Source organism: Cryptomeria japonica, chromosome 7, assembly GCF_030272615.1.
Source record: "Cryptomeria japonica chromosome 7, Sugi_1.0, whole genome shotgun sequence".
Taxonomy (NCBI): domain Eukaryota; kingdom Viridiplantae; phylum Streptophyta; class Pinopsida; order Cupressales; family Cupressaceae; genus Cryptomeria; species Cryptomeria japonica.
The window spans coordinates 791,371,318-791,398,098 of record NC_081411.1 but is presented as its reverse complement, the minus strand read 5'-3'; positions in this window follow the sequence as shown (position 1 = coordinate 791,398,098).

Genomic DNA, 26,781 nt, shown 5'->3' with positions numbered 1-26,781 from the left:
AACTTTAGCTGCCAAGGCCTATACTATCGGTTGAGCAGTAGGTGCCGATTGATCTTCTGTTATAGCAACAAAAACCCATCCATTTTCTATTGGATCCTCATTAGAATCATCAGTCACACCTTTATCAGCAATGTAACAAGATTTGTCTTTATTCTTCTTAAATCTATATCTCTGATATTCAGGGTTAGGCTTGTATGTTCCTCTGGCTTCTTCTCTTAGTCTAGCATGTCTATCAAGGCAGCTTGAAGCCATATGACTAATATTATTGCAGTTAAAACATTTAAAGGGTGCTTTACCTTCATACTTACTTCCAACTCGACCTTTAGGCATTTTCCTTGCAAACAGTGCTTCAAGTTCTTCAAGTTCTTCATTTTCTTTCCTACTTTCTTCAAGTTCTTTTGCATAAAAGGCTTTCCAATCAGATTTGTCAAATGATGGAGCAGATGATGTTGATTCTTTAAAGGCCAAAACTATCTTTATAGTAGCAACAGGACCAAATTCTTCAATTTCAAAAGCTGAAAGTTTCCCAATTAATGTATCCCTAGTAACTGATGTATTAGGCATTGTTCTTAACTCATTTATAGCGGTGACTTTCATTTTATATGCTGGTGGAAATCCTCTCAAAACTTTTGAAACAATTTCATCCTCACTTAAGGTTCCTCCACAACATTTAATACCCAAAACAATTTCATTTACTCTTTCCATAAAAGCAGAAATCCTTTCATCTTCTTCCATTTTCAGATGTTCATACCTGACCCGGAAGCTTTCAAGTTTTGCAATTTTGATTGTGGAATCTCCTTCATTTAGCATTTCCAAATGATCCCAAATAGCTTTAGCAGTAGACCTATCTGATAGTCCCATGATTTGTTGATCTGATAATGCGCTCAAAAGTGCTTATCTTTCTTTGCAATCATTTTCCTCATCTTTAGTCAAGTTAGCTGGACTAGGTTGACCTTGTACAGCAATAGTATAACCATTCTTTATAACATCCCAGATGTATTTTCCAATGCAATTTAGATGTGTCTCCATTCTAATCTTCCATATGCCATAGTTGGTTCCATCAAGTTTAGGACTGTCCTTCCTGAAATAATTAGTAGACATTGGATCTCCTCAAGTTGTTAAACTTCTAAAAAGAGGACTAAGCTTTGATACCAATTGTTAGGTCCCGGAGACAACTAAGAGGGGGGGGTGAATCATTTGTCAAATAAATTCAAACCAAAAACAACTTAACCAACTTAATGCTTAATACTGGTAAACCAATTCACTATGTCGATAGACAGTTTTAACAGTTAATTGCTATACCGGTAAGGATTAGTGCATGAAACATAAACACAAAGTCATCCACAACACATAACACCAATTTTTGTACATGGAAACCCTGTAAGGGGAAAAACCATGGTGGGAAACCTTACCCACAATCAGATGATACTACTGCAAATAGTAAGTGCACATAAATGGGGTCTACACATGCAGAAAGGCCAACCGCCTAGAGCTCACTGCTCAATCACAGAATGGGAGTCACACTGACTATAGTTGGATGGTTAAATCCAATAAAAATGTACTGCACAAAATAGCATCTTCATATGTTGGATTCAGTACCGTTGTAGTTCTAATTGTCTTCACAAAAACCCTCCTTCAATCTTCAAATGATGTTTGCATGTATAGCTCTGCTTATTCTCGCATATACCTTCACACAATCCTTTTTTGCATTTTTACATTTGATCTTACAAATAAGATCTTACATTTATACCATAACCTAAGACCAATTTTAGTAGGTCGGCTCTTACAAGATATTACAATAAAAACATTTTACAAACAATACTGTAGACATCTAAAAATGGTCAACGCTTGCGGAGTCATACTTTAACATTTGCGCATTGCCTTATTTTAGGGTTTTTGCGTTGCATTAACATTTCTTCTATGTTGCACACTTGGTCTTTATCATTTGCAAGCATCAAGTCCTTCTTCTACATTCCTCATTTTTCTCGCTTTCAAATTTGGTCTTGTCGATAACAATCTCCAATCATGATTTTGGTCGATCCTCGTCCTTGTCAATCTTGTCATTTGCGATCGATTCGTCATCGATCCTTGTCCTTGTCAATCTTGTCATCTTGCAATCAATTCATCATCGATCCTCATCCTTGTCAATCTTGTCATTTTGCAATCGATTCGTCATCGATCTTTGTCCTGGTCAATCTCATCAATTTTGTGATCGATTTGTCATCGATCGTTGTCCTTTTCAATCATGTCAATTTGGATCAATTAGTCATTGTTCCTCGTCAATTGGTGCCTATTAATTTGGTCTCTTTATCAATCTTGGTCAATTTGTCAACCAATCTCAATCATTTATCAGCATTGGTCCTTTGTCAATCAAAATCATGATCGAATCAACATTAATTTCTTGTTGTCTTGACCTAATTCCTTGTCCTCTTATTTCTAGGATTTTATGATTTATTCATTTAATCTTGATTGTCATTTTCCCTCTAGGTTAAATAATTTATTTATTTATCCTAGGTCTTCTTGTCACAATTAAATATTTATTTAATTGGCTAATTAATTCCCCCTCTTTTTGTGAATTAATTAATGAATGAAAAATTATTAATTAATTCACCTAATTTTCTAATTTCATCAATTTCTAATTTCCTAATTTCCAATTCATCATTTCTAACCTTATTTATTAATTGCTCCTAATTCCTAATTTTCTATTTTTCCTATTTTCTTCAATTTTTCTAATATTTCTCCTAATTTCATGGGAATGGCATTTCAATTTTGTTAATTTGTCATAATTTGTCAATCAATCAATCTTGCATGTCAATTTGTCATAATTTGTCAATCAATCAATCTTGCATAGAAAGTGTCAATTTTGTCATAATTTGTCATATTTGTCATTCTTGATTTGAAATTTCCTTTCAAATCTCTTCATGCTAATCTTGTCATCTCTCCAATTTGTCTATAAATTGGATGATTTTTCTTCAATGAAGGAGAATCAATCACGCTTCTAGTATCCTTACGCTGCCATTTCATCTTGTCAATCTTGCTTTCATACTATGCTTTTGCACTTGTAGGTGAGATCCACAAACAAAGTAATTTGAAGGAGAAAGAAGGACAATGGAGAATTATGGAGGAGATATTCACGTTTGTAATGGTTTGCATTTGGTTTGATTATCTTATCTTCATATCTCTATTGAATGTTTTTAGGATTTCTTATCATTGCAATCTAGTTTTTGTGATTGAGCTAGTTTAATATCTATTTGCTTTGATGGTTTCCAAATTCCTATCACACTGACTACAGTTGGATGGTTAAATCCAATAAGAATGTACTGCACAAAATAGCATCTTCATATGTTGGATTCAGTAGCGGTGTAGTTCTGATTGTCTTCACAAAAACCCTCCTTCAATCTTCAAATGTTGTTTGTGTGTATAGCTCTGCTTATTCTGGCATATACCTTCACACAATCCTTTTTCGCATTTTACATTTGATCTTACAAATAAGATCTTACATTTATACCATAACCTAAGACCAATTTTAGTAGGTCGGCTCTTACAAGATATTACAATAAAAATATTTTACAAACAATACAATATCTGATGTAATAACCGATTGAACATGTCGGCTTAATGCATTTGCAACAATAATTAATCATCTCCATAGCGTGCCATGTTGATCCGGAAAAGATAAACTTGCCGATGTAACCCTGGACCTATTTGCCGGTAACAGCAAATATGCAAATATGAATATACCTATAAACAAAACTCTAGGACAAGATGTCCAAACGATGTCTTCGACATAACCGTGTGTTTTCCATATCATTCCAAGTGTCGGTGATCATTATATCTAGCTGGTGTACCAGATATTGGTGACTGTGTATGAGTCACTTGCTTGCTGGTGAATGTTGTTGATTCTCCAAAGTGCCAGAGTTGATAAGAGTTTAGTAGGTGTTGACATCAATGACAAAACCATACCAAAATACCAACATGAATACTATCTCTGATAATGCATGTCAGACTGATGACAAACTGCATCAATCAAGTCTCTACCAAAGGGGCAGAAACCCCTAACATGTCTCTCAAATACTCAAATGATTTCTTAGACAGTGGTTTAGTGAATATATCTGCAATCTTCTCTTTAGTGTTATGTCCTTTCCTTCTACCTTGTCCTTCAAAAAGTTATACTTTATTGATATATGCTTAGTCTTAGAGTGAAATACCAAATTCTTAGACATGTCAATAGCTGCAGAGTTATCACAGTAGATAACTACCAATTCACTACAATTTTCCTTGATATCCTTCAACATTTGCTTCATCCACAAGACTTGGGTGCAATTAGTTGTTTCTACAACATACTCAACTTCTGCAGTAGATAAAGAAATGCATGACTTTTTTTTGTTGATCCATGAAACCAATTTCTTTCCAAGAAAGAAAGCTCCACCAGAATTTCTCTTCCTGTCATCAGTATCTCCTGCCCAATCTGAATCAGTATATGCACATAAAGTGAAATCATCATCTCTAGAATACCATAAGCCATATTTTGTTGTTCCTTGCAAATACCGGAATATCCTCTTTACTACACATTCATGATTTTCTTTAGGATTACTTTGATATCTTGAAATAATACTTATTGCATTCATAATATCTGGTCTAGTCTGTGTTAGATACAACAAGCCACCAATCATAGACTTATACCTTGTAGGATTTACCGATGTAGATGTATCTTTGATAGATAATTTCTCACTTGTCACCATAGGAGTACTTACCAGTTTGGAATTATCCATACCAAACTTCTTCAACAATTCCCTCAGATACTTAGTTTGATAGATAAAAATGCCTTTGTCAGTTTGAGTAATCTACAAACCTAAGAAAAATCACATCTCACCAATCATGGACATTTCAAATTCACTCTTCATATTATTAGAAAATTCCATGCACAATTTATCTTCTCCTCCAAAAAATGTATCATCAAAAAATACTTCAATAATCAAAATATCATCATCAGTGATCTTATAATATAAATTACTAGCAGCACTACCTTTAGTAAAACCAAGCATCAAAAGATATTTATCCAATCTTGCATACCAAGCTCTAGGAGCTTGTTTCAATCCATATAAAGCTTTCCTCAATCTGTAAACCGTATCTTTATCATTTGTTAGTGAAAATCCATCAAGTTGTTCAATGTATACTTCTTCCTCAAGTTCACCATTCAAAAATGCACATTTAACATCCATTTTATAAACCTTATAGTTCTTATAAGCTGCATAGGCAAGAAATAGTCTAACAGTTTCAATTCTAGCTAGAGGTGCAAATGTCTCACCATAATCAATTCCTTCCATTTGAGAATATCCTTTACAAACCAATCTAGCCTTTTTTCTTACAACTTGACCATCCTCATTCAATTTATTCCTAAAAACCCATTTAGTTCCAATAACATTCTTATTTTTAGGCGGGGGATTTAAAGTCCAAGTCTCATTCTTTTCTATCTGATCTAATTCATCTTCCATAGCCTTTAACCAATTTTTATCTTTACAAGCTTCAATAATAGATGTCGGTTCAATTTGAGAAATAAGACATACCTCTTCATTTGCCAGTCTTCTTCTTGTCATAACTCCCTTGTTCCTATCTCCAATGATTTGATCTTCAGTTTGATTTAACCTTACATACCTTGGTGTCTTCTGAACTTTAGGTTCACTGCACCAATCATCAATCACAGTTGAATTTTCTGATTGTACTGGTGTAACTATCTCAGTTTCCTGTACCGATTGAGGCATTGTTGGTTCAGTTATGATCATTTCCACTATCAGTTCTTTGTCATGTGATATAGATTGATTTCTATATTGCATCCACTTTCAAATTAGCGCTCTCCATATATTTCTGCAATCTTTTGTTATAACATCTATATGCTTTGGTTTGAATTGAATAACCAAGAAATATTCCTTCATCACATCCAGGATCAAACTTCCTAATTGAATCATCCCTTTTGATATAGCATTTACTTCCAAAAATTCTAAAATATTTAACAGTATGTGTATGTCCAAACCATAATTCATAAGGGGTCTTACAAAATTCACCTTTGATGTGAACTCTATTGAATGTGTAGACCGTTGTACTCATTGCTTCTCTCCAGTAGATGTGAGGTAATTTGGCTTCCATCATCATAGATCTTGTTGCATCCAAAATGGTTCTATTCTTCCTTTCTACTACTCCATTTTGTTGAGGATTCCTAGGTGCATAAAATTGTCTCCTAATTCCATTTGTCTCACAATAACAGTTAAATTCATGAGAAGTGAACTCACTGCCTTGATCTGATCTTAGACATTTGATTTTCAATCTAGTTTCTGTTTCAACCTTTTCTTTAAAGATCTTGAGTATCTCAAAGTCTTCACACTTCTCCCTAAGAAAATTCACCCACGTCATCCTAGAATAATCATCAATTATCAGCATGAAATACCTATCACCTTAAAAGCTTCTAGTCCTTGTTGGACCACATAAGTCAATGTGAATCAAATCAAGCACATTATTAGATTTATCATGTATGCTCTTAAAATAAGTTCTAACTTTCTTTCCCAATTGACATTCCTTACATACCAGATTATGAGGCTTCATAATCTTAGGTATATCTCTAATTGCCTTAGTTAAACTGGTCTTAACAATACAATCAAAATTAACATGACACAACCTCTTATTACATAACCAACTCTCATCAATATGAGCAATCAAACATGTCTTATTACCATTGTTCAAGTGAAAGATATTACCTCCAGTCTGAATACCGGTTGCAATCTCCAAACCAGTCTTGTTAATGATTTTGCATTTTCTATCTTTAAACTGAAGTTGGAAACCCTTATCCACCAATTGACCAACACTCAAAAGATTATGCTTTAAACCTTCTACATAATAGACATTACATTATCATTATTATGCTTACAATCTAGAGAAATAATACCTCTACCTTTGATCATATATGCTTTGTCATCTCCAAATTTGACTTGACCTCCATTGTATTCTTGCAGGGACAGAAATTTTCTTTTATCTCCAGTCATATGATGTGATCATCCACTATCAATTACCCATTCATCCTTATCTTCAACTTTTGCTGCCAGGGCCTTTTCTTCATTCATGATAGTTGGTTCTAGTTCATCTTCCTTTAAAGCATAGAACACCCATTCCTTTCCATTGTCGAATCCACTAGCAGAGTCTATTGTCGGTTCATCCTCAGAGTCATCACTTACTCCTTCCTCATCCGCTATGTAGCATTATTTACTTTTCTTGAATCTATATTTGTTCTGATTAGGCTTAAATGTTTTCATAACTCTTTCTTCAAATCTTGCATTCCTTTCAGGACATCTAGATGTAAAATGACCAATCTTATTATATGTAAAACATTTAAAAGGTGCTTTTCCTTCATACTTACTTCCTATCGGTCCTTTAGGTACTCTTCTAGCAAATAAGGCTTCAAGTTGCTCAAATTCTTCATCTTCTTTCCTCATATCTTCCAATTATTTTTCATATAAGGCTTCCAATCACTTTTGATAGTAGATGATGATGCATGAAAAGCAGGTTCAGACTTTGCAGCTCCAGAAGATCCAAATTCTTCAAGCTCAAAAGTAGTTAATTTCCCAATCAGAATGTCTCTGTTAGCTAAAGTGTTTTCCATTGTTCTCAGCTCATTAATTATAGTTGCCCTCATCTTGTAAGCTGGTGGAAGGGCTCTCAAGACTTTTGAAACTATTTCATCTTCACTCAGAGATCCTCCACAACATTGAATTCCCATAACAATCTCATTTACTCTTTCCGTAAACACAGCAATTCTTTCATTATCTTTCATCTTCAAGTTTTCATATCTTACCCAGTAACCATCAAGTTTAGCAATTTTTATAGTAGGATCACCTTCATTCAAAGTTTTCAATTTATTCCACATAACCTTTATCGATAATTTATCAGTCAATCCCATGATTTGCTGATCAGTAAGTGCACACAAGAGGGCTTCTCTAGCTCTACAATCATTTTCAATATTCTTGTCCAGGATTGCTAGATGTTGGATCATAAGGTGTGTATCCTTTCTCATTATCTCCCAAATATCCTTTCCAAGACATCTAAGATGAGTCTCCATTCAGATTTTTCATATCCCATAATTTATTCCATCAAGCTTAGGGATTTCTCTTTTGAAAATAGTTGCCAATAGATTTGAAGTGATAGCTGCCATAGGATCTACCTCAAGCGGATAAGCTTCTCCAAAATAGGGCCAAGGCTCTGATACCAATTGTTAGGATAACCGGTGAACAACTGAGAGGGGGGGCTGATACAGTTGTTAATAGATTATATCAATCAAACCACTTAATAACCTTTAAGCGGATCACATAAACATTAAGTACCAGAATAGCAGAAACAGATACCGGTAAGCAATGAAACTTAACAATAAAACAAATAATCAACACAATGCAAACATACCACATAACACCATGATTTGTATGTGAAAAATGCGGAAAGGGAAAAACCACGGTGGGAAGCCTACCCACAGTCAGATGATACTTCTACAGAAAGTATGTGATACAATGAGGGGCCTGCACATGTAGGAAGGCACACTGCCTATAGTGTACTACTCATTACAAAAGAGTCTCACTTACTACAAAGAGGTTATAACCACCTAAAAATAAATGGACAATGATCCAAAATAATGAACTACCAGAGATAGCATCTACCATTCCTGATTACAGTCTCGATTAAGCTCAATACCAGAGGCCTTTGACCTCTTCCTTAATCCCAATTCGATCACCTATGATCGATCAAATCTCCTTCACATATGATATTATATTCCACGACCATGAATATATGATCTACAATAAGATCTTACATCAATTTATACCAACCCTAAGGCCTAAACCAATTAGGTCGGTCACCTAAAAGATATTACAATAAGATCATTACATACATCCATATTACAATGATATGCCATGTCGGCTTGAGACCAAAACAACAATAACCAATCCATAAATCATCTTGGTAATGTGTAGAGAACATGCTAACATAATACCAGTCCATAACCTAGATAAGTACCAGACCTAATCTGGGTCCACCATGCCAAAGCAATGTCTTCAATCAATTGAGGCATGATCAAAGAACATCTTCAGCATCATGAAATCTATCTAGAAGTTGCATCAACACCACTTATGCATTCTGCCAATATTTCTCAGTGAAAGCTCTGTCGGTTAAACCTTAAACCCATGTCGGTAAGGGTTTACAAGAGTGTGTGATAGCATCTAATTACCAAGTCAATACCAACTAACCAAAACATGTTCCAAAAGTATGCAACACATAAAATCAAACATACTCCATAGATCCAAACATGTCGAAAGTGTCCAATAGATAGTCTCTTCTATCGGTAACACTAGATCTTCTATTGGTAACCAAAACCTGTCTGTCGATAACCAAAACTTGTCTGTCGGTAGCTAACCATAATAGCTAGTGTTGACATCAATGACAAAACATCAATGCAACACATAATCAATTCATCCATAATGCCAACAGTTCTTTGGCGTGTGGTCGACCTTCCTGCTGAACCGCACCTCTTGGTTGTTATTTTCTAGAAAGATTTATTTAATTATTAGGGCCGACCTAATTACACATTTCATTTTCATGCATTGGTAAAAGAAATCTTATGAGGCTGACCTAGATATGTTCTAATGGGTATAAATATGGAATTATGTAATCATTTGTAGGGGCAGAGAAAGTAGAATTGAGAATAAGGATTGAGATTCGCATTTTGTGATCTGGTTGATTCTTAGAGTCCCAGTTGGATTGTATCTGGCTGATAGCCTGCATGAAACCAGTTAACTACTGGATGTTTTTTGATGATTATATGATGATAACCAGATCGTTGACAGAAGTTCTATAACAATAATATGATTTGTTTATGTAATCTTGTTATGTTTTCTTGTTGCTTTCATTGTGTTACTCTTGTTGAATAAGCCAATTGATTCTCTTTGAGGGTTTTACCGGTTATGGATGCATCAAGGACTTGGACAATTGATATGCAAGACTTTGATCTATTTACTGTGGGATTACATATGTAAACTTAAACTACTATTGAGGACTCTCTATTGTTGAGGAACTTATTCTTTGATGGTAAGCTTGGCAAGTTGTCGAATAGTTTCTTGTTCTCTTTGTCTCTTGATTTCTCATTCAGCGTGCCTTTGAATTCAGACTGACTAACAAACTTATTTATCTAATACAACTTCAACCTCTTCATATTCTAGGAGGTCAATTCTTAATTCCCAATCAAGATTGTCCAAAACATCAATAATTTCCAATTGATCATTATCTGGTCCAAGGTTTGGTTTCTCAAATGGAAATTATCCATCCCTGGGTAAACCCATGCAAATGAAATACTCTTAAGACTTCTAAGGGTGATAGACTATGACTGATGTAGGTAGACAATGCAAGAATTGAGATGATGGACTTCGTGGCAACCTATTGAAGTGTGCAAGGTTGATTTTATCCTAGGAGGGACATAAATGATGGCTTTACAAAGACTATTTGGATGTGAATAGTTGACCTTACTTCCTAATTATGTGGTGAGGACTTGTGCAAAATGAGGACATAAGTTTTGACTATGCATGGATTGAATGCATGGGACCTAAGATCACAAAATTAGCATATTCTCCATTTCTTTGAATGTGGCAATTTTGCTTGATTTGTTGATGTTGATACTTGATATTGCAATGTTTTCTCTTGAGGTTCTCAAATTATATTTGTGGTTGAAATATTCTTGACAAGACTTGATTATTTTGACTTTGTTTTGGCTATGTTGTGAATGTTGGATCTTTTGAAAGTGTTGCATAAGACACAACAACAAAGTAAGAAAACAATCTGAAATAATCCAAAGAGAATATCATTTAAAGGATCTTTTCAAATCCTAATGATTGTTGGGGTCTTTTCAAACCTCATTTGTTTTTGATAAATGTTGGTCATACAATCATAAAACAATCAGACTCTTCTAGGCAAAAGGTCACAAATAATACCACAACCCACTTCTTGATACTCTGTTAGCTCAAACAACCCTATCACACCCTAGGGTGCACCCATTTTTTTTCCTTTGTTTGAAAGTTGAACCAAAGAGAATTGCTCCTCAATTGGCTCATTTTCCTGGGAGATATATGGTGAGTGTCTTGGGGGTAGATTCGTCCCCTCCCTTGCACTTTGATATTACAAGTGTCTAGTTACTGACTCAACTTGGCCACTAATTCCTAAAGTTTTTATTAAGGGTTTCGTTTGAGTGGTGACAATCAACAACATTTTCCACTCTGTTAAAGGAGGTCTTCCAGTTTGCAAAGATTACACTCTACAAATTGTAACATGCCATATAGACATTAAGGGAGGCATGATGTTGTTGTGACAACATATAACACTCATCTTTTGTGACTTTCATCACAAACACATTTATTTATAGTGTCTTGGATTACTTAGCTTTAGTCATTTCCACTTAGGTCATTCCCCTCTCATCAATCTTATGGGATTCTTGGGAGGGCAGGCCTACTAAGGGTTTATCCTATTGCAAAATTGACAGAAAGCATAAATGGTGAGTCTAGCTCTTTGATCAGCCAATTAAGGGGAGAACATATGCCTATCACCTTCAAGATATAGAAGATAGATTGTTCTTTTTATCCTTTCATTGCAAATTTTTCTAAAAACTATTTGGAGATGTTGCTCCAACAAGCATGATGTTAATTTTAATCCACAAAGCAATGATTAATAACTTGTAATGAAGCAGATTTGTTTTGTTCTTTTTAAATAACACCAAAGGAAGTGTGAGTTAAACTAGGTCTAGTTGTACTTGCAAAACCCATGAAAGCATTAGTTTGTATTGTGGGCTCACAAGCCTAAGTTTTTCCTTCAGTTATAGAATTTGCCTTAGTGTCTATTAAAACATAACATTAAAAGACCAAAATTTGAGAGAATGATAGAACAAAGAGGTTTTAATTATATTTAGTGAAAACAAAACATTAAAAGACCAAAATTTGAGAAAATGACAGAACAAAGAGGTTTTAATTATATTCAGGGAATGCGAACCAAGTTCTTATCAAATGCAAATTTTTGTGTACTCAGAAGCAAATTTGTGTGTCATCAAATGCGAATTACTATCTGATCTAATGCATAACAACATCTAAGTGAATTGGCATTTTTGTGCTATTAAATGCGATGCAGAACACAGAGTTTAAAAAAAAATGCAGAAAACAGAATTTCGAAAGATAACAGAAACCTGCAAGATAATGATTAGCTCAAAATGACCTAGTTAAGCACAGAAAGAAAAGTCAGAAAATAGTTTTTAAAAGACATGGGTTTCATCCATTATCATATTGCCCATGACCTTGACATCATCAAATATGTCAAATTTTTCCAGGTATTTGTGCACAATATGATAGTATCAGGATAAGGCAACCAATCCTTCAAGATCTTGGAATCTTTTCTCTACTCTTATCCTTCATTGATAAGCTCTTTGTTGTCTTCTATCTTTGGTTATCTTCTAGCACCTGAAATCTTGAATCTTACCTTCCCTGCCATGGGGTTAGACACATTTTATGAAAAAAATAAAATTTCCAAAATTAAAAAAGAATGATGGGTGTGAAGCGCAACTAAATGAGAGATAGAAGCGACAAAAGAAATTTAGCATGCCACTAAGTCCTACGAATGTGAATCATCATGTAGACGAATTCGAACTGATGTGTGGGCGATTGCAAATTTCTATCATGTCAAATGCATAGCGATATGAGTGAATGCAAATTTTTGCATTCGAATGCGTTACATTTTTTTGTGCATCCATACAGATCCTGCAAGACGTAAAATCAGATAAAAAGGTTAAATGTTGTTACTTCACGTCGGGTTCACCATTTGTTTTAGGGGTAAAAATAGTCATAATTAATCAAATTTATAAGAGAGAATCATAAACTCTAATCTAATTAAAAACAACTCCTAAATGACAATGAAATACATCAAATCAATTAAATAACAAAATAGCATAATGAAATTCCCTCAATTGATCCAAATAAGCTTCCACTGCATTTCTCCAAATGTTGTGATAGGTGGCTCTCAAGTGTTGCACTGGGATTCCTGCATATGATAGATGCAATTATTTTGAAGATAGTGATTCTATATTGAAATTGAGAAATGAGGTTGAATTTATAGATTTTTGAGACAGATTGGGTGAGATTTGGAACTAAAGTGTTGATTGATAGTTCACTGATTTTGGTTGATCGGTTAAGTGGATTGATTGATCTGTTAACTTATTTGATTCATCTGTTAACAAGATTGATTGGATAGTTGACTCAATTGATTGACTAGTGGACTGAATTGATTAGGGAGATGACTGATTTGATTGATTAGTCAAAAAAGGTGATTGAGAGTGAAAAGGGGAGATTGGAGAGTTAACTCAGTTAACTGATTTGATCAATCGGTCTTGATTTTCAACATGTGTTGTAGGACTTATGAATTTAAATTCAATTTCATGTTTATTTAGGTTTGAATTTGAATTTTCGAATGATGAAATGCACGTGAGATTTACTAAAATTTATTGAAATTCAGATTTGGTGGAATGTGAATTTCAAAAAATGAAATTAGATGAAATTCGAATTTGGGAAATTGGAGGAATAAGTTAACTATTTAAATAATTTAAATGAAATTATTCAATCATTAGAAATAGATTTAATTAAATAATAAATATTATTTAATTAAGGGAATTAATCATAATTAATTAAAAAATTAATATTTGAGAAAAGGGTTTAATGATGAATTGATTAAAGGATAGAAATTGAATGATTAGTAATGTGGAAGGTGATGATTAAATTAGTTCAGAAGAATAAGAATAATTAGATTAATTAAATAATTATATAATTATATAACTAATAGGACGAATAATTAGTACATGATGAATGAGACATTTTTAGGTGTCTACATCTACCAATAATATTAGTCACTTTTTCTTTAACACCTTGTTTACAATGCTTCAAATCAGTCAAAGTAATTTTAGGACCAATATTATTGTGAAATTGTTGAATAAAAACATTAGCTAATTGTTGAAATGAAGTAATAGAATAAGGAGGCAAAGAACAATACCATTGCAAAGCTTTATCCCTTAATGTTCTAGTAAATAATTTATCCAAAAGTCTTCGGTCATGAGCAAAGTCACTACACAAAGTTTGAAATGTTTCCACATGAGCCAATGGATCACCTTTTCTATTACAAAGTTCCAATTGAGGAACTTCCACATGTTTAGGAGGGATAGCTTGGACAATGTCATTGGATAATGGGCTCGCTACATCAAACATGAGCACACTATACTTAGATAGGTTCATTGAAGCTATTTGTTGTTGTAAGGAAGAAATTATTTGGTCTAGACTATTGATGGTAGCTTTGGTGGAAGAGTTGAAATTGGACACGTCAGATGGACAAGGAGGGGTAACATTGTTGAAAGAGGGAGGGGCGATGTTGTGGTATGAAAGTGGTTGTTGAGAATAAGGAGGGATATTGCTATATGAAGGCATGGGTTGAGAATAAGGAGGTGGAACACTATGGTAGGTAGGTATTGGAGAGGATTGGGTAACAAATGGAAGACTCATTTTAGGAGGAATGAAGGAATTATGATTAGAGGAATCGCCCCCTAAGCCCTTAACTAACATGTGTTGGTATGAGATTTTGAGTAGAAGTGGCCTTGATATTGGATGTAAAGGTAGGAACACTAGCCACAAAAGTAGTCAAAGGGATGGATTGGTTGTTTTGACTAGGAGGTTGTGTATAACCAAGAACTTAGGCACAACTCTTCATAGGCATAATATTAGAATTAACAATATGAGCAATACCACAGAAGATATCAACACCAACTTTATCACTTTGAATCATTCTTTTCAATCCTTCAATCGATGGGAGAGCTTCACTTTCTAGGTGTTGTTGAATCATCCATTGTTGAAGATTTTCAAATTGATTGTCAATCTTCTCCAATTGGTCAATGGAAACCCTAGTTAGTGGTTCCTCCACAATGTCAGAATTGTCCAAATAATGAGGATAAATGGGGACATTTGGAGGGTTGGAAGAAAAACCACCATCCTCATGAAATAAGTTATCCAAATTAGGCTCCATCTCCTCAGTAACTAAACCTTGGGAAGCCTTAATTCTACAACTTCTTCTCACGGGGATATTATAGGTAGGACTAATACTAGTAAAACTCATGCACTAAGGGAGGGAAATTTGAGATTTAAAATTTGAAATTTGAATCTAATCTTTGAAATTAGCAACAATAATTGACTAATGCAAAAAATTTAGAAAATATGATTATTCAATTAAATAAGCAAATTAATTCAAATACTTGTGAAAAATCATTGAACCTACAAATAAATTTGATTTTTTTTTGCTTGGTAATAATTTATATTTTATTAATAATCATTAAAGGTCTTACAACAACATTGATGAATAATGATGAACAACTAATACCCTAACTGGTACTAAGAGTGGGGGGTGAATCAGTACACACAAAAACTTGCTTCAATATTTTGACACTCTCTGGACATAGATAACCGGTTGTCTATACCACTATACTTAAACATAGCAATACTGGTTAACAGAAATACTTTAGACAGCTAAACTGGTAAAACAAAAGTACTTCAAATAGCATCCAACAATTCTCAAATCTAGATAGCTATTTTACCAGTTTGATCATGCATGAGTTGCATTAGTAATATCACAACCATTAGCTCTGCATGCATATACAACTAAACAAAAACTACTCAATCATCACATGAAAAATACACAGCCCATGACACACATATTTTTCACGTGGAAACCCAAATGGGAAAAACCACGGTGGGGATGAATACCCACAAGCTTGTTTTGAACTCTTTTGAAGTCCGCTCTGTTAGGAGCCTAGTTCAGTTAAAGATTTTACAATAAGGTTTTGTTAGGAACCGATCCTGTTAGGGATCGCCCAGTTAAGGGATGGCTATAAACCCTGTTAAAGGTTGAAACCCTAGTAAAGGTTACCTCGCTAGAGGATTTAAAGAACTCAATGAGCTTGAGTCACCAAGTTAGAGGATTTGCAACAAGCCTATTAAAGCTACCCGATCAAGGGATTTTCTTTCTGTTGAAATGGTTAGAAGACAATAGATAAAACTTCGATCTGATAACAGCACTACTTTGCTAAGGCAGATCCTTTTCAGTTCCTCTCTTCTGCAATCACACTCTGTAGACTCTTTACTCTGGTTTGGCAAGTATCAAGTCTTCAACACATAGACATAAAACACAACTTTTGCCAACACAAACAATAACAAACATCATCGACCTTATAGACAATAATTAGGTCAGTAGCATAAACCCTAAACCCTAAATATTTAGGTTTTTAGTTACAAGTGGTCTGATCATGACCGTTAAAATGCATTGCATAGAATAAAACAATCTGAGAAAGATCTCAAGTCATTTTGCATCGTCCAATCTTCATCACACCTGGAAATCAACAACCCATCACGCATTCTTCACACACCGCTAAGAGAAACACACATTCCCGAGATGGACATTCAATGCATTTGTTCCTCACGCGCAAGATCCTAAAAGAGATTCTTCACATGCACATAGCTGACGTGGCATCTCGATCTCATTCTTATCTCTTAACTAACTCATCACAAAATGTCATCGATTGCACTGCACAAGTCAGATCGCCAAACCAGAAACCCTCAAGCTGAACTGAGACTACAAACTGGTAGTCAAACTGTGAACCACGACACCAGTTCACTCCATCCCGGTTGACTATAGCCGCTTCTAGTCTTCACACCGATTCATACCAGTTCACCTGCTTGAGCATCATATACCGGTTCACTTATTGACATCAATGACAACATACATTATCACCGCTTCATCATATGCCAACAAACATCATAAATTTTCCCTTCAAAGTTCACACATTATCTAAAATAGACAAATCCCATCTCAAAAAATAATCACAGCAAAAAGCTTCCATATCGAAATGATAGCTACACTATCCAAAAGAAACTACTTGAATTCATCTCTAACCTGCTAATCTAGGAAATTAACAAAAAAAAGACAACCCACTACAGACAAAAAGCACTCAATTAACTACAGTTTCATCAACTCGTTGTCTTCCTCTGCGTTTCAGGCCAGAATCCTCCTTGGATTTACTCTCTTATGTCTTCCTGCACTTTGTCAAGCATAAGACTCTCCTTGTAGAACCCTCCACTTTGGCTTTGGCACTCTTAATTACAGCATCCAATTCTTTGATTTTTACCACCAATTTTAGTGCATCTTATCCTCGCCTCACCTCTAACTTGTGGTGTACCTTACACAGAGCTCTCGGCCACCTTAGAAAAGGAATCAAACCTATCTGTCGACCGTTCTCATCCTCCATCAAGCCTTATCACACATCAAATCCCACACTCGGTATAACCAACTCCATAAATGTTTCCATCCTTACTAATAAATCCTCATGAATTATCATCTGCATGACTCACCTCATTGTTCCTATATTGTCCCCCACTTCCAATGCCCACGCCATTATCAGCAAGTAAATGTCCATTCAAGTTTTATAGCTATGCTTAACTAGGTTGAATGAATCTCCAACAATGATAGCCACACATTGTGGTAACAATTAATTTGAAAACTTGAACATTCTGCTAAGACTTTTATTGTTAAGTCCCCATAAAAAGGATAGGGTTGTTTCCTTCTCTTCAAAGTGAAATTAGCTTCCATTTTTGCCCCCCGCACTGCTCCACCACCGCACTCAACTCTGCTCAAACCACCCTGCTAAAACCCTCTATAAAGGCTTGAATTTCTTCACACTCAAGCTTCGATCAATGACGGAACATTCACATAATAGCATGTTCTATCTTCTCAGTGACTGAAATAAATGCATCTCCATGTTTTAAATGTCTGATGCCTTTAACCACCTCAACTCTACTCTTTGTACTTATCCTACGTGCAACATCATTAAATACAGAGTCCTTACTCCTCTTCAAACAAAGCCCATCGAAAGTCTTCAATTTTTAAATCACCATTCGTATTAAAGGACAACACCCATTTAGAAGAAATGTTTGCTTCCACATTCCCTGATCACCTTACATGACTAACTTGGTAATCATTAAAATATCTAAGATCTTCAATTATACTATTAATCTAATTCTGCAAGTGCCATGCCTCTATACTATCCTTCATAATAGCTTGAATGACAATTAAGGAGTCCCCCTCTAGATGTAGTTTCATGATGCCCAACATCTTACCAATTCTAACCACTAACAATGTTGTTGATGCTTCTGTTATATTATTTGTGCCTTCATCAAGCTTTTGAACACCTAAAGCTATCACCTCACCCTTCCAATCTCAAACAATAACCCTCACCCCATATGGTCTAGGATTTCCCTTAGAGGCTCCATCAAAATTAAATTTCCACCACCCCTATAAAGGTCTCTCCCACTCCTCACTAGACAAACATTCATCACTAGTTTGAACCCAGCTATGCCCCTTTACGGACCTAAATAAATTTGAATTTTAAAAATTAGAGCCTTGTAAAAATAACCTCTTAATTTGAAAACTTTTAATTTAAAAATATCCAAAAGAAATTTAAAATTAAAATTAGGGACTTGTATAAAGAACCTCTTAACTTTAAAATTTATAATTATGCAAAATTTAAAATTAGGGTCTTGTAAAAAGAACTACTTAATTTTATAATTTTAAAATTAAATGTAATGTTGAATTTAAATTTAAAAACTAGGGCTCTTTTTAATTAACCACTTAATTTTAAAATATAAATTTGAAATTATCCACAATTAATTAAATTTAAAATTAGGGTCTTGTAAAAAGAACCTCTTAATTTTAAAATTTAAATTTAAAACTAAATCTAAGGTTGAAAAATTGAAAATTGGAATAATGAATGAAAAATTAGGAAATGTACAGGATTAATTTAAATTTTAAAATTAGGGCTTTTTAATTAACCACTTAATTTTAAAATTTGAAATTTGGTGCAAGATTGCAAATTTGAATTTGAAGCCACTCTAAAATGATAAATTCAAAATTTAAACAACCCTCAAGCTCAATGTTAAAAATTTTGAAAATTAGGGTTTTTGTAATTAACCCTTAATTTTAAAATTTAAATGTGAAATTTGACTTGCAAGTGAAAATTTGATTTTTTTGTAATTGAAAGACACTTAGATTTGAAACAATTAACCCAAATTATGCAATTCACAAGCTCAATTTTAAAATTTAAAACTAGGGTTTTATTCTAAATTTTTTTAATTTGCAAGGAAATCAAACTTGTGAATGAAAATTTGAATTTTAAATTGCATACACACTCAGATCTGAAAACAAAAATAAGAAGTAAGCATAGGACACACTGGGTTCACCAAAATGTAAAGGGGGGAAATGAATGATCTAGGGTTTTCACCCAAGGAATGAAGACTACTAGAGATTTTTTTCACTTGGGGCCTTTACATTCAAAAGAGGATGGGGAATTCGCTACATCTAGTCATGAATCAGATCAAGACTAAATGCTAAGTGAATTTGGATTGAAGGGGGTTTCCTCTTTTGTGAGTTGAAGTGCTGAAAAATAAAGGTAAAAGCATTAAAATAGTGAGCTACAGTTGCATGACTTTCACATGCACCTGGAATTAAGCAATGTAAGTCAAATCGGATATGCTCCCCAAAACTGCTCAAAAATTACCAAGACCATGGTGCATCACAATGGTCCTCCAAACTTTTTGCACACCAAAGGGAGATGATTTGTTGCTGTGAATGAAGCCTAATCTAAGGAGTACAACTTTGTACATGTTTCCTGCACACGGAAAGAGAGGGAAATGTGTTGGGAATAGGGTTTTCCCTTAGGTCAAACCCTGGTTTCGGAATTAACCATGAAATTGAAATGCCTAAAAGGAAAGGATCTCCTTTTGAGGGAAATACTGAATTATGACTGAAAATTGAATTATGATACCTCCTTGTGAATTTTTTCTTGCCTCCACATGGAATTGGGGTTTAGTAAGTCTTCAACAAAATAGGATGAATAATGTCTCCTTCAATGCTTGAAACTTGACTTTGTTGTTGCTCCTAAGCTGAAAGAAGATTGATTGCTACTCAAATGCTCTCAAATGCTCTTGAATGCTTGAATGCTTGACCTCATGTGTGCTCTTGATTCTCCTATGTTTGATAGATGTTCAAATGAGAGGGGAAATCCTCTTATATACTTGCCCATCGGTGAAATTGGCTAATTTTCCAACATGAGCCGACACAGAGAGGGAAATCCCGCTCAATTTTAAAATAGGACCAAGGGGTCAAATTGGGAAAAATTTAGGGAGGACCATGGCATGACACCATGGTCCTTCCCTATTTTGGGGCAGACATAAGGTGTCATATGAGGTGTATTTTGAGTTTAGATGCTATTTGTGATGTGCAAGAGCATAAACAAGTCTTCAATCGGGCTGAGGGGCGCAAACACTAAGGTAAAGACCCAAATGTAGTCGAAATTGTAAAGGGTATTTTAGGACGCTACAATAAGGTAAATTCAAATAAGCCAATGATTGCTTCTTCCTCATTTGGTGGACAATCTTCCTTTTTCCTTGAAAGTCCTAGAGCAGTGACCCCTCTACACACTCTGTCTCCTAATAGAGACATACCTTTTCAATCATACGAGGGATTGAACATCCAAGTTGAAATGCTTATGCCCCCTCATAAATTTGATACTAGACTGTTGGATATTAGACTTGTTGGGATATGTTGTTATCATTGATGTCAACATATTCTTGTGTTGCAGAGAGTTGGTTTTGGTGATCTAGTGCAGATGTGTTGATGCAATTTATTGGGTTTTGAGATACTTATTTCTAGTTGATACACTATGATTTTCATGATGCTATAAAGTGATTTGGTTAAGTTTTGAGGTCTAGTATGTGGATTGGTTTTTCAATATTTTGTGTTGCAGAGTTATGTTATTTGATCCATATTGCTCCAAAATGATTATATCTTGAGTTGTAGATTTTGGAGAGTGTTTGGGATGTTCATGTGTGTCCTTTTATCATATGGTTCATGATTTGGAACTTCACAAGTGTATCTTTCAGTTTGTCAGTTGATGTTTTTAAGCTCTGGTGATGCAATAATGATGAATCTCATTATCCGAGTTGTTGCAATGATTGTGGTGGAATTCATGTTGCTTTTTGATGTTCTCTGATCATGTTCTATGCGTTTTGGTGTTCTATGTTGATTGTGGTACGCGCTAATGAAGATTTTATTGGTCTGGTGGTATTCTTCATGTTATGTGACATATTCGGTTGTGTAGCATGTTGCAGATGATCTTGGTGAATTATTTGGTAGTGTAGCATTTTCAAGGATTTGATTTGGGTCCATGCTATATCCTCTCCAACATTGTATTGGTCTAGTTATGAATTTATGTAACATGTGATGTAATTTTGTAATTAGGTCTTATGTGTTGATCCGACCTTAAGGGTTAAGGTTGGTGATTTGTATAAATAGGCATTGTAATCATGTAAGTTGAGTGTTTTATAATGTCTGGGGTTATGTTTATTATATGAGAGTATATTGTATGTGTGAACAAGAGAATCTATCATTTGAAAGTGTGAAGAAGAGTAGAGAAGATTTATTGTATAGATAGTGTGCTTAATCGAAACTGTAATCAGGCATTTGGAGATGCTATTCTTTCAGTTAATGTAATTTGGATTGTTGTCCGATCTTTGTAAGGCATCGATCCTTCCTCTGGGTTGTATCCCTTCTTATTTTTGAGTAGTGAGCTCCAGGTAGTGTGCTTGAATGCATGTGCATTCCCCGTTGTAATATTTACACATACTATGACAAAGTATCATCTTATTGTGGGTAGGTTCCCACCGTTGTTTTTCCCTTAATTGGGTTTCCACGTCAAATATCCATGTGCTATGTGTTATGTGTGTTGTTGATGTGGTGTTTATCTTTTTTATTGATGCTCCTAATCAAATCTGATGTTGTGCATAATTTGGTTGAGTTTGGTGAAAACTGATTCACCCCCCCTCTCATTTTTCTTGCATTGTTGCTTCCCTGCTATCAACAATTGGTATTAGAGCTAGATCCTCTAGAAAGAGCTTGACCACTTGAGGAGATCTGGGATGGTAGTTTTTGTTTTCAAGAAGGAGAGTCCAAGATTTGATGGAACTAATTACTCTACATGGAAGCACTAGATGGAAGTTCACTTGAATTGTCTTGGAGAAGATTATTGGAAGATTACAAAGAATGCATACATTGTTCCTGTGAATGGTCATATTACTGCAGATGAGATCAAAGTCGTTGAACATAACATAAGAGCTAAAGAAGCATTGTTGAGTACCCTAACTGGTGCAGAGATGGCTAATGTGATGGGATTGCAAATTGCACATGAGATTTGGGTGAAGCTTGAAAGCCTATATGAAGGATATAAACATGTGGAAGTTGCTAGGTTACAGAGCTTGAAAGGAAAATTTGAGATGTTGAAGATGGGATAAGATGATAATGTTGCATCCTTTATGGCTAAAGTGAGTGATCTTGTGTTGAACATCAGATGTGTCGGTGGAGTCCTTGAAGAAGATGAGATTATGACTAAAGTGTTAAGATTTTTGAGCTCCTGCTTGCAAACATAAAAATGTTGCTATTGATGAGATCCAGATTGTGATAACTATGACAAGAGATATGTTGGTTGGTAATATTGCTACTTTTGAGTTGAGAAAACTTGGTGAATCACATGGCAAAACTGAGATTGCATTTAAAGCTACTGTATCCAGGAAGCAGAAGTATGATCCAGAAGAAAGTTCAACTAGGGTTTCCACATATGAAAGAGAAATGAGAGAGATGGAAGAAAAGGAAAGAGAATTACAAGAGCTTGAAGCACTGATTGCTAGAAGATTGCCTAAGGGAGCCAGTAAGTATGAAGGGAAGTTACCTTTGAAATGTTTTCCATGCAATAAGATTGGTCATTTTGTTTCTAGGTGTCCTAAAAGAGCAGAAAAAGTGTCTAAGTATGATAAGCCTAACTAAAAGTATAGATATCAGAAGAAATGTTATCATGTTGCTGATGAAGGTGTAACAAATGAGGAGGCTGAGAAAGGGAATTATGAAGATGAATTTGTGTTCATTGCTATTAAGGAAGATGATCTGGTATCAGTTGATTCTACAAATTGTGTTATTGAAGAGAAAGCTTTGGTTGCTAAGATTGATGAGAAAGATTAATGGGTGATTGATAGTGGTTGTTCACATCATATGATAGGTGATAAAGGTAAATTTGTGAATATGGATAATTATGACAATGGTGTAGTAAGATTTGGAGACAACAAATCTTGTGTGATGCGTAGTAGAGGTTCTATTTCTCTTGATGGTAAGCATAATACTGATGATGTTTTATAAGTTGAAGGTTTGAAGCATAATATTTTGAGTGTTGGATAGATGGTTGATAAGGGATATGATTTGCAATTTAAGAATGGGAAATCTAAGATCTTGAATAGCTCTAGTAGAGAGATTGCATCAGGTACTAAAACTAAAGGTAATATCTTTCATCTGAATGTTGGTGAGAAAAGTTGTTTGATTTCTCAGATTGATGAGAGTTGGTTGTGGCATAGGATAATGTGTCATGTTAACTTTGACTACATGATTAAGATTAGTTCTACTCAAGTTGTCAGAGAATTGCCTAAGATAGTGAAGCCTACTAATCTGGTATGTAAAGATTGTCAATTGGGAAAGCAAACAAGAAATTCATTAAAAATCAAACCGTATACATCTAATGGGTTGTTGGATCTTGTGCATGCTGATTTATGTGGACCTTCTCGAGTAAGAAGCTTGCAGGGAGACATGTACTTTATGTTGCTGATTAATCATTATTCCAGGATGATGTGGGTCACTTTTCTAAGGAAGAAATCTAAAGCATTGGAGAAGTTCAAAATAGTCAAAGCTAAAGTGGAGATAGAGATAGGATTGAAGCTGAAGTATCAGAGGTCTGACAGAGGAGAATAATTCACCTCCAATGAGTTTAATTCCTTTTGTGAAGAGCAAGGAATTAGAAGATAGTTATCTGCTCCGAGAACCCCTTAGTAGAATGGAGTTGTTGAAAGAAAGAATAGAACAATTTTGGATGCTACTAGAACTATGTTGATTGAAGGAAATGTTTTGCATATCTGAAGATGGTGAAAAGGAGAATGAGGTGGATTAGTTAGTAAACATGCAAATCAAACATGGAAGCATATGAAATCAAAGACATAACTCAAAAACACATAAAAACATGAATAATATGCATATACCTCACAATCCTTTTACCTCTCCCTCGGATTGAGCTTGATGAAGTGAAGGCGCCCCTTGATGATGCTCCACTTGATGTGCTCCTTTGATTGCTTGATGTGGAATGCTCTCCAAATTCTCAACAAGATAAGTGGATGGATTTGATAGGATTGGATTTGAGTGATGGATTACCAATTTGATAGATTTGAGAGAGGATTAGAAGAGGATGAGAGAAGAAATAGGCAACATGACAATATATGAGAGGTGGATGATTTGTGGGGAGAATAAGCTCCAATTTATAGATTGGAGAAGGCCAATGGAGGGCCAAGATTGATTTGATTATGAACGATTGAGATTTATTTTAGATAAAAGGCATGGATCAAGGGTGCCTTGGGAAAATAAACAGGAATATAAAATTCCATGGAAAAAGGGGGGAGAAATTTGAATTTCAAACTCGTGGAATTAAAAATTCCAAAATAAGGATGCATTGAGGGATTCAAAGAAATTTGAATTTCTTTGAGAGACTTAATGTTGATGTGACATGAGTGGGAGTTAAAAATTGAGGGATAATGATAAGCATGATTATGAGAGATTCTAGAAAGGATTAATTAGGCTAAGTGGGATTAGGAAAAGTGATTTGTAGGAATCACACGACTAGGTCAATTAATTAAAATTAATTAACTGAGTAGGTTTAGAGGAAATAATTATTGGAGGGGACTTTAGAAGAATAAGGGAATAATTAATGTAGTCACATAAATCTGTCCATTTTAATTAAATAAATATTTCGTATTTATTTGATTAAAAATCCACTAGCCACCAGTTAATTAAATTAATATTTAATTAATTCATCCCCAAACATTCTTCTATTAATTAAATAAATTATTCAATTTATTTTAATTAATTCATTAAATCCAATTCAAATCAATTAAATAAATAAAATCTATTTATTTAATTAAATCCCCCTTTTCCTCTTTTAAATAAATTAAATAAAATATTTATTTAAATCATTATCCCCCACCCCACTTGCATTTTCCTACAAATGCAACTTGCACACATTTATTGAAATAAATGAATTTTTATTTTAATAAAATCCTATTTTCCCTCACCCACCAAATCCACTTGCAAAATCTAATCCCCTTCTAGATTCTTCTAACCCCTTCCTAATTAGCCTAATCCATCCCCTAAATATTGTCACATTCCTAAGCAAAATGGAGTCACTTCTCAAAGCCTAAAATTCTTTGATAACCATTAAAGGCTTTCAACCTTCAACCACTAAATGTCTCAAAGTCTTGGATAACCTTTGAAAGCTTCCAACTTTCAACCACTTAATCCCCAAAGTCTTCAATAACCATTAATGGTTAATTCAACCCTCCCACACGGTTAAAACATTTGTTTTGACTCAACCTCTACCCAACCCAAGGGTCTCATCAAGCCTTCAATGCTTTGACCATGATTATCTCTTAATCATTTGCACAAAGGTTTATCCTTGCATTAACTCCTAATTCAGTGGGTAATCCTAATTTAGGCTTGACCCTTACCTTCTAGATAACCATGAGGTCTCCTCAGGCATTTAATGCCTCCAACCTCTTCTCTCAACCCAATCTTATGTTGACACTTGTCACCATTTCATTGGTGCAAATTGTGCACATGGATCCCCAACTTTCAAGCTTGACCCTTGATTAAACCTTTCAATCCTGGCCATCCATTGCTCCATTTTTCCTATAAATAGAGCCCATTCCTTCATAATCCAGATCCTGAAAACTTGTATGCATCTAAGCTATAGACATTTTAGAGAGCATTTTAGCATAAGCAATCTAACATCTTGTCTTTTTGGTTAAAATACATCATTATAGCATTACTATTAGCTTTTCATTTCATGTTTAGGAGCTATACTACAATCTCAATCCTCCATAAGCATCCATAGTGCAAAAAGCTGCTGAGAGCTACACTATTTTGGAACTTGGAGAGGAGAGGAACAAGGGAGAAAGGAGCTAATATCATGTTAAGAGATAGTTGGAGATATCTCATTGTCTTACTTCTTTAGTTAGATTCATTAGCATGTTTTTAGTGTCTCCTTTGGAATGCCTTCATATGTTTTAGTTTTTGATTGATTAACGCTAACGTCTTGTGTGTTTTGTGTTGATTGATCTTAAACTAACATTGTGTCATTTAGGAGGGCATCAATTAATTTATTTGATAAATTAATTATTGGACAATAGTGACAGGATTAATTAAATTAGATTTAATTGATTCTGAGAGGAATAAGGATAACACAATTAAAGTAATTAATTATGTTGATAGGATTAAATTAATCAAATATTAATATTAGGTGTCTACAATATCTATTGGAGAGAATTGTATACACATTCAACTGGGTGCATATAAAAGGTGATTCCAGTAAGACCCCTTATGAAAGATATAATTTCAAATCCTTACTCTCATGTGTACGATTTTATTTTCTTTTAGGTAAATGGAAGCAAGGGTTTCATTTTCTCGTTGCATTGTTATGATGTATGTAATTTTTCATTTCATGCT